The following is a 9004-nucleotide window of genomic DNA, read 5'->3' as shown; positions in this document are numbered from 1 at the left end:
AAAAAAAAAAAAAAAAAACGGGAAAGAGACAAATGAGGGAGGGCTTTAGTTTGTTGTTGTTGCTTCTTCTTTTTTTTTGCTTGCTCATATTTTCTTAAAAGTGCTGCCAGTGTTGGCAAGAATTCCTCTTTTTTGAAATCTCTTGCCAGCACCTCCAACCCCTTCTCAACATCTGTCTTTCCTGTCTCTCCTCCTCGTAATGTCCTCTTTGAGTGGGGTTTGTCAGACCTTTTGGCCTCTTTCTCTTGTTTGTTTTTTGTTGAAAAAAAGAGAAGAAAAAAATAAGTTTAAGCATAAATAAGGTATGGCGTGCCCGGCTGTGTGAGTCTTAATTGAGATCTGCTAAGAGCAAGCAGCAGATGTTTGTAGCAGCAACTGTTGAATCATCAGAGACCACTGAAAGCCTGTGAAACTGTGTTAAAAAGAAGCCAGGTGCTCCACATTTTTTATTTCTCTCTTTACATCATGGAAAAACTGAAGTAGTGGTGTGAAAGCGGGCGAATGGGGATTTGGTAGGAGGAAAAAAAGAGAAATGCGAAACACAAATATATGGGTTATTAGCAATGCTAAATTATTGTAAAGTGTCTGCATATTCATGTATCTGCCAAAAAGAAAAAAAGGAATGAGAAAAGACAAACCTGAGTTGAAGCTCAACTAAAACATGCAGTAAAGACAAAATGACAAGATATTATAATGTGATGAATAAACAGCCACATAATAATAATTAATAATAATAATTATAGGTCATCAAACTGTTTGGAACATTTCACTCAAATTACCTGTTGATTTATATTAAATGTACTTTATATTAAATAACTACTTTTTAAAATGTAATCCATTCAACTCTTATATTTTAACACATGGCTCTACTACATACAGGTTACAGATTAGGTAACAATGCAGAATCTGCTTACCTGATATTGTACGTTAAGGGTGCAAAGTCCTTAACAAATTTGAAATTGATCAAATTATGTACAACCAGTTCACATGAAGTGAACTTGACTTATGGGGTAGTTGCCTGCTTTACCCGATTAGTAATCCAGCCAAGGTAACAACTATTCATTCATTCATTTATTCATTCCCTCGCAGTGTGCCATCCTAGCCCCTAGTGGCTGTAAGGAGGCGTGCCAGTGTCCACACACACTGAACTGGGATCAGTATCCACCTCTGAACTTAAAGGAGATGTCATGCCTACATTGCAACACTGTGTGTTCTCATTTAGATATAGCCTTTGAATACATTTCATATTATTTATTTTATATTCCTTTAAATGATAAAATACAATGGAAATGAATGATTGAAGTACAAGTGCAACAGCGGAGGGTAAAGAGGTAATCGAGAACTATTTTAGCTTCCATAAATGTTGCACAGTCTTGCTTGATATGCTAAATTTAAATTTTAAAAAAACTGCTGTCATGTATTTATATTGAACATTTGGAAGCTTGGGAGAACCCCCCTCCGATACCAAGGGGAATACTGGGAAGCGACAGGTTCTCTGTGATAATAACTATGATAGGTTGGGTTGCTATTACTCTCCTGCCTGTCTTGTTCATCTCCCTAGAGACCTGACTTCTTTTCATCTCCCTATCTGCGTCTTTTATCTCTCTGTGATTTTGTCCTGGTCTGTGTGTGATACCTTTGTACTGAAGCCACTGATTGTTGAGGTTTAAGGAAGAGCCGTCTGGGATGGAAGACACTGACTCACCAGTATCAATATTTAATGAAAGGCCTGATATTTTGGCATCATTATTTGAGATCGAGATTTTCTCTTTTTCCCCTGTCTGTGTGTGTCTTTATGAGTGAGTATTATAGACCTTAGCAGAGCAACACACTTACTGTTGCCCTATATATGCATTTTGCCCTATATAATATTGCCCTATTTGGTGCTGGGTACCTTGTTCTTTTTCTTGTCCTTCTGTGATCTACTGTACATTCATCCTCCACACTGTGCCATCTCCTTTTGGGGACACATTTCATTGGTCAATCAACCGACTCCTTCCTCCTTCCTATCTCCCATCTGGCTTCAAGCCACACCGAATTAGTAACCAGATATGTCACCACCACCATGCTGGTGTGGTTAACACTGAACACTGAACACTTCTGGGAGGGCCGTGGTTTGCAGATTAACGCCTACAATTAATACAATCGACTTGCAGGAAGGCCGTCCGCTCTCTTGTGTTTGGTAGTTGCATTGCTGCTGCCCTTCAAAACCAAGCTACGGCCAAGAAGTTTGCAAGGCCCAATTTAGGAAACAGTCTGTGTGTGTGTGTGTGTGTGTGTTCAGATAGCCAAGGACCTCATGAAGGAAAATGAATTTCAACTCTGAAGGTCATGACAGGAAACCACATACACCACATTAGATACTACACAGCATATCATTTTGCTTTTATACATATTGATTGTTAGGTAAATTGTCTATTTATTTGTCTCTACAATATCACATCATTTCACCAACTTGGGAAAAAGGGTTTATTTTATTGTTTATTTTAATTACAGTTAACTTCCCATTACATGAAATAAATCAGCACATTCTTCTTCTTTTTCATCTTCATCATCACCACCACCATTATCATATTATTGATATCATTGTAATTTTTATTATTATTTGTAGTAACAATAATAGAAGTAATAGAACAATAACAATGAATTCTTGTAGTTTTTAAAACACGGCTATTAAGAAAGGAAGTAGACATTATTCAAATAAACACTAACCACAGCAAAAAAACCCACAAAAAACAGAAGTACTCTACAGTTGAAACACATTTAATAACAGATTATCGTATTAAAGAAACTCTGTAAAGTGAGATTTAAAAGGTAGCTGTAACCATATATGATGCTCTGGTAGGTTTTTTTCAAAGCCTGCAAGCCCTTACAGAAAAGACAAACCCAATTTGTCACAGAACACTTTTACATTGCAGTACAGTGCTTTGCAGCAGACAGACTCAGACTATACAGCTGAGGGCGCTAATGCAAATATCCACTGGCTTGGCCTTTAGCCTACTTCCTTATCTCAGAGAATGAAGGAAGGATGTTAGTTCATGTAAGTACTTTCCAAAAAAGAAATGAAAGACAAGAAAAAAGCGAATAGTGGCTGCAATCTGTGGAGATGGGATGACCTCACCTATTCCTGCCCTGTGAACAAAGCTTCCTTTTCAGAAAAGGATGGGAAGTAGTGATGGTTAGGAAACTCAAGAGCTCAAATTCTTGAATTTTTTGCAACGTGGAGTTATAGAATGAAAGACACACACAAAGTTGTGAATACATACTCAGAAAACACAAAAAATGAATGAAAGAAAATAAGTTCTCCAAAGTAACAGCCTTTATTTGAGTGTAATAGAACCAGGGCACATGGGTAATCTGGCAGTTCAATGATTTCTTTCTCTCTTTTTTTGCTCTTCCCTTCTCTCTCTCTTTTACATTAGACTACAGGCTTTTTCAAAGCACAGTGTGTCACAAGCATTTAAGATGTGGCCTTTTTTCCCCTGCACATTCCAACGCCATTATGTTACATTGTTGCTGAATAAAAGGCTGTATTATGTTCCAGCCCCCCCAGTAAAAGGGCAGAAGTGGACCCAGTTTTTATCTGCTGAACGAATCAATCAGGATTATGTCAGCTGAAAAGAATCACAGACAGCAGTCGCCAGGCATTGCATCTCTGTGTGTCTGAGTGTGTGTTAGTGTGTATATCCCCTTCTCTGTGTGTAAAGGATGGGAAATTTGCAATGGAGGAAAGCACTTGTTGGTTATGAACATGGTGACGAAGATGTCATTTGGGGTCTAAAAAGCAAGAGGATTTTTTTCTATTTATGTATTTACCCAATCCCCTCTCACCCACCCCTTTCTCCTCCTCTGTGGGAGGATTGGAAGGGCACTAATTATCATTTCTGCAGAAATGATTAGGAGATCAAACAGGGATCGAATGCCATTTCCTTCCATTAATGCAGGGGGTTTAGAGTGCCTGTCATGGCTTGGCTTGTCCTTGGGCCTGTGGAGAGAGAAAAATAACTGGGGGGAAGAGAAAGGAGGCAATAATGGAGGCTTAAGAAGAAGGGAGCGAGGGAGGGACAGGACGGGACAGGGGTTTGGCAACAGAAAGAGAGAAGAGCTATTCAGTTAAAAGGCCAATGGATTTTGTGAGTGTAAGTTGGAGAAATCGTTTGAATAGGGAACGATAATTAGAACAGCTGTTTTTCTTGTGTGATTTGTGAAAACCTGTACAGAAACTGAATTCAGAAGAAGTCATGGTTTGACACTGCCAGCTATTTTTAAAATTCAAACTGCAGCCTGGCCTTTTAAGTGTTACTACAGAAGGTTGGCCTGGTTTATGGAGGCTCATATGTGGCATCCTCCACAACAGACAAGACCACATGAACAAGACAGAAAAGACGGAGGGGATACAATCTAATGACCAAGAATTAGATTTGAGCGTATATTTTAAGTTTGGAAAGCTACTCCAGCAGTTTAGTATTGCACTTCCTAAGTAACATTGCAAACCTCTCAAGTGAAAAATTGGAAAAAGATTGGTCAAAATCGATCAGAGCAGAGGCCAAAATGCCCTCAGTTTTACTCAGTAATATGGGTTAGGCTCCTCCTGGATCCTACACGTCCCATGATGCAGCTTGATAATATGGTTTGACAGTGCCACGTCATGGCAGACTGTGATATTTCCTTGATAACAGCCTCCTATTAAGATTCAACTTTGAAAGTTTTAGACTAAAGACAAAACCAGAACATAAACAAGTGGCGATGAGTTGGCATCTAACAAAGTTCGAGGTTTCCATTAAAAGATCAAAGAGACTCGAGGTGGATATCTGGAAGATTACCGAGAAACAGCGAAGCAAAGGGGAAGAATGGGGAATGCGGATGAGGTTGTGATTGTTTCAGCACGTCAGATGAGTGAAATGTCAAAGAGAATGTGAGAGATGACCTCTGTGTTCATCGCCCATTAATGACCCTGCAGCTCCCAGCTTCATTTTCCCTCTCATCAAAAACATTAAAAAAAAACATTTCCTCCTGTCTCCAATAGTCATTTCCCCCCACATTGTATTTATGTATTGAAAAAAAAGGTAATAGATCAAGCACATTCCATTATTCTCTTATAAGATCATTAGCAAATATAATTAGATATGAAAGAAAGTAATTTGGAGAGGAGAGGGGAGAAAAGCGCTATCAGGCAGAGAAGACAGATTGTAGCATCAGAGTGTTTGGGCTTAAATTGCTCAGCGGAGGTATTATCAAGCCGGCAATCTTTTAGCCTCAGAAATAGTTTTGGAGTCAGAGAGCGAAAGATAGAAAGAGGCCACTAACACTCACTTGAATATGTTTCCCCAACTGCAATCATTCTTTTCTACGTCGTACTTGTTTTCGTTTTTCTTCTGAATCTCTCTGAATCTTTCCTCTGAATCTTTCCACCCTGTCGTTGGCGTCACCTCATACTCGACCTGCGAGTTTGCAGCAAAACAAAACTGAGTTTATAAAAAGAAAAACAAGCTGACATGGAGTCATCACACACAAAACACACATTGCCACAGACAACACAAAACAGGTACGTTTTTTTACTCACTTCTCGCACACACTGATTCGGCTTTTGTATTATTTTTGCAACTTTAAAAACCAGAAATAACACACAAATTGCGTTCCACCTTCAAGTCGCTTCGTGAGGAACCTTTCGCTACACATCTTGTCTCTTCTCTCGCGCGCCCCTCCGCCCACTCTCCACCACCACCTGCACAGGAGTTTTCCACACTCTTTGTTGCACCTTAACACCATACTATGTTTGTCTAATAGGGATCTGAGTCGAAAGCAGACTGAGAGCACAACAATCCCGCTGCGTTTCACCACAAATTTGCTTTTTTTCCCCCTTCTTCTTCTTTAGTAGTGCTTTGAGGGATTGAGGGGGGGTTGCGGAGGGGGGTGCAGAGGAGGGGTGGCAGGGTGGATGTGGATTTTTCTAGTCTTTTGTGCGAATCACAGGGAATGGTGACTATAAACATCCTGTATTCATTAAAACCATCTAAAAATACAATTTTGGAGGGGGGGAGCAGGGGATGCGCTCACTTCCTTGCCGCTCCTCCTTGGTGTATACAAGCGGGCCGTGTTATGCCTGGTGCCGCTCATATTTACATATTTATAAATACTGGGCTGTACAATGAGATGGGGATGTGCCAAGAACAACACTCTCTGCTAGTGTAGGGCCCGGATGCCTGGGGGAGGGAACAAAGGAGCCACAGCCATCTTCAGTGGCACAGAGAGGTTTCACAGAGCTCGACTTTACGCCCTGTTAATGTCCATATGGATAGAGATGATGACAGAGGGTGCATTGGAACCAAGGCTACTTTTGATCCCTGTTTGTTTTTTGTTTTTTTTAATGAGTGATACACTGCAATGTAACATAACTTTGAATAGTTTTAGGTTTCCTCAGCAGATTCTGGACAGTGCAACCTGCCTCACCTCACTGTCTTAAGAAGCAGTTATTTTCTTATTTACCTCTAGTGGGAGGAGTCTAGTGGGAGAAACAAAGCAATACCTACTCATGACAAGTTTGCAACCAGTTGCATATGCCTACTGGTTGTGACCAGTGCAACAAAAGAATAAAGCCTTTGTTTCATTTTAAAAGTCTGAAGAGGTAAAATATCCAGACAGACAGGAAAAAGCAAAGATCAGATCTGTAAAAAAAAAAAATAATAATAAAATAAAATAAATGCTTTTTCCAGAAACAATGTTCTGATTACTTCTGAAAATCCACATAACTCTCTTGGGAGAGTTTCAGAATTACTTTTTGGAACTACTCTCTACTAAAGATATCCCTATCAACCGTTGACCGTGTGTTCTGTAGATTATCCAGAGTTACAGGAACACCGTTTTAATAATGCTGTGAGCACCATAAACAAGCATTTATTCACTCCTTTGTATCAGAGTAGAGGCAGACATCTCAGACTCAAAAGTTGAACACAATATGTCACCTGAGGTCTGTGTTAGCGAAACCCTAATGGTTATCAACAATAGAAAGAATAAAGTGTGAAGCTGCTGAAACAGAGGCACTGGTGTTTCTTTCTCATTTGTGTTGGCTTTAATATCAAGGAATGTGCCACACTACCATTCTCAAGAATCATACGGTGCTGCACTGCAAAATGCCAGCTTCTACTTGGTGAATGCCTGTTGTGTGATGTTTTCACAGACTGCTATTAATGTGAGGTGATGCCTCTGAGACCACACACTCACACGTATTCACACACACACACACACACACAGTCCACTGTATCCCAAGGCGGTCTCCGACACATGCTTAGAGTGCAGTGTTATGCCATTGTTCTTCCTCCTTCCCATTTATCCATTCTGTTAAGCATGACACATGTATTAACAGTGGATGGATCCTGGAGCTGTGTGTCCTCACACCATATGTTTTCCTTTCCCAGGTCCTCTCCTCTCCAATAACCACCCGTGTCTCCATCCTGCTATCTCAAAACACACCACAAGAGGGCGTACTTACTCTTTCACGTTGTGATTTAAGAGTGTCATGGCAATAATGGCTTGTAGTGTAGATTGGTGCCTTACTGCTGTTCTTTGGCTTAAACACGAGGCTATAATTGTTAGATCATTTTTATTGAGATATATTTTGATCAATATCATTCCGCCATCATGTATGCATACTTCATCAATCCCTAAAAAGAGCAGAATCTTTGAAGGAAACAAATAGATCGGGCTTACATTCATGTGTGCCAGGCAGGTTTTCGGTGTCTGTGAGGTGCATCTGCTGCCTGCCCGAATGGGAAATTAAAACTGTGAGGGGAAGTTATGCTAAATCTATAAAGTTGGCCAGGCAATCTCTCCCCCTTCGCAGCGGCAGTTGTTTGGGGAGAAGGAGCACCGTGCTTAAATAATAACATTCCAGGTGGCTTAGTTAATGAACAGTGAAAATCAAATATGGAGCTTAATCTGCAGCTCGTTACAGGAAGTTTCTTTACAGGGAAGTCAAAGGCAGAAAGTGCCCTTGGGGAGAGACTAGACACTTTTCAATCCACTGAAGCTCTTAAAACAAGGAAACTTTATTTTAAAAAAAATGCAAATGTTGTCATAGTAAATCTTAGGTTTAATTTAATGGTGGCTTCTTTCACTTTTTTGTTTAGGCAAATTAGCCTCTCATTTAGACTTTTAATACAGAAATGTTGAAAGTGATTTTCCATCAGTAGAGAAATGACTGAAATGTACATAGAAGTGTGCTCAACTATCCATAGATAGGTTTAATGTCTTACTTACTGTCTTAGCTTGCCATCTTGTGGTGAAAGTTGGTTATGAAATCATATCCTTCACTAGTAAGGAATCATACTCTGAGATGTACAGCAAATACGATGAGAAAATACCAGTTAGTTTATTAAAAAAGAGAGACAGGCTTCAATGGACATAGTTGCATACATTCACAGCTAGTTATGTCAGCGGTGCTTTGTATGATCTAGGATACTATAAGTGTGCTTTAGGATTCACATTGGATCTTATATGTTTCTGTTTTCCAATCAGCGCTTCAACCAGTATCATTAGAATTTTACAATAGGTTATTTGTAATTATCCTTTAGTATCACTGGTATCATCTACAGCGGGTAACACGGAGCACTAAAAGCAGAAGCCCACGTGAGACATACAGTAAACTAAATGTTGGGTGCAGTGATGTTGAGGCTGTTCACTCCATGCGCAGACAGCTAGAGAGTTATTACTCAGCGTTTAATCTAAGGGATGTTTTATCATGTTATTAGCTCTTTATTTTCCCTCTGTTACGGCAGCACTTCCTTTCATTTTGATATCCATTTCCGTCCTTGCAAAAGCACAGCTCAAATAAACTCGTGTTTTAATTTGGTTTTGTCAGATTCATAACGCCACTTTAAAAGAACATGACATGCAAATGTGTTCAGCGGTGTTTTATTGCAAAATAATTTTCTAAGAAGTTGCTGAGGGAATGAAAGTGTAGAAAAAGGGGGGGGGGGGGGGGGGGGGGGGGGGGGGGGGGTGTTTT

General features: G+C 39.9%; 1 protein-coding gene and 1 long non-coding RNA gene across 8 annotated transcripts in view; one reads left to right on the top strand and one right to left on the bottom strand.

Moving 5' to 3' along the window:
* The window catches only part of znf536 (zinc finger protein 536), a 223041-nt gene that overhangs the window by 193110 nt on the left and 20927 nt on the right, over positions 1 to 9004 (top strand). The window lies entirely within an intron of this gene.
* LOC123959480 lies at positions 2794 to 7855 on the bottom strand. The gene is made up of 3 exons (XR_006822308.1): positions 7708 to 7855; positions 5314 to 5441; positions 2794 to 3985 (listed from the first exon to the last, which is right to left on the bottom strand). It is a non-coding gene; the product is annotated as an uncharacterized LOC123959480 (long non-coding RNA).

The sequence above is a fragment of the Micropterus dolomieu genome, linkage group LG20, assembly GCF_021292245.1.
Source record: "Micropterus dolomieu isolate WLL.071019.BEF.003 ecotype Adirondacks linkage group LG20, ASM2129224v1, whole genome shotgun sequence".
NCBI classification, from domain to species: domain Eukaryota; kingdom Metazoa; phylum Chordata; class Actinopteri; order Centrarchiformes; family Centrarchidae; genus Micropterus; species Micropterus dolomieu.
The sequence above is the reverse complement of the archived record's forward strand: the minus strand, read 5'-3'. Positions and strand labels throughout refer to the sequence as shown.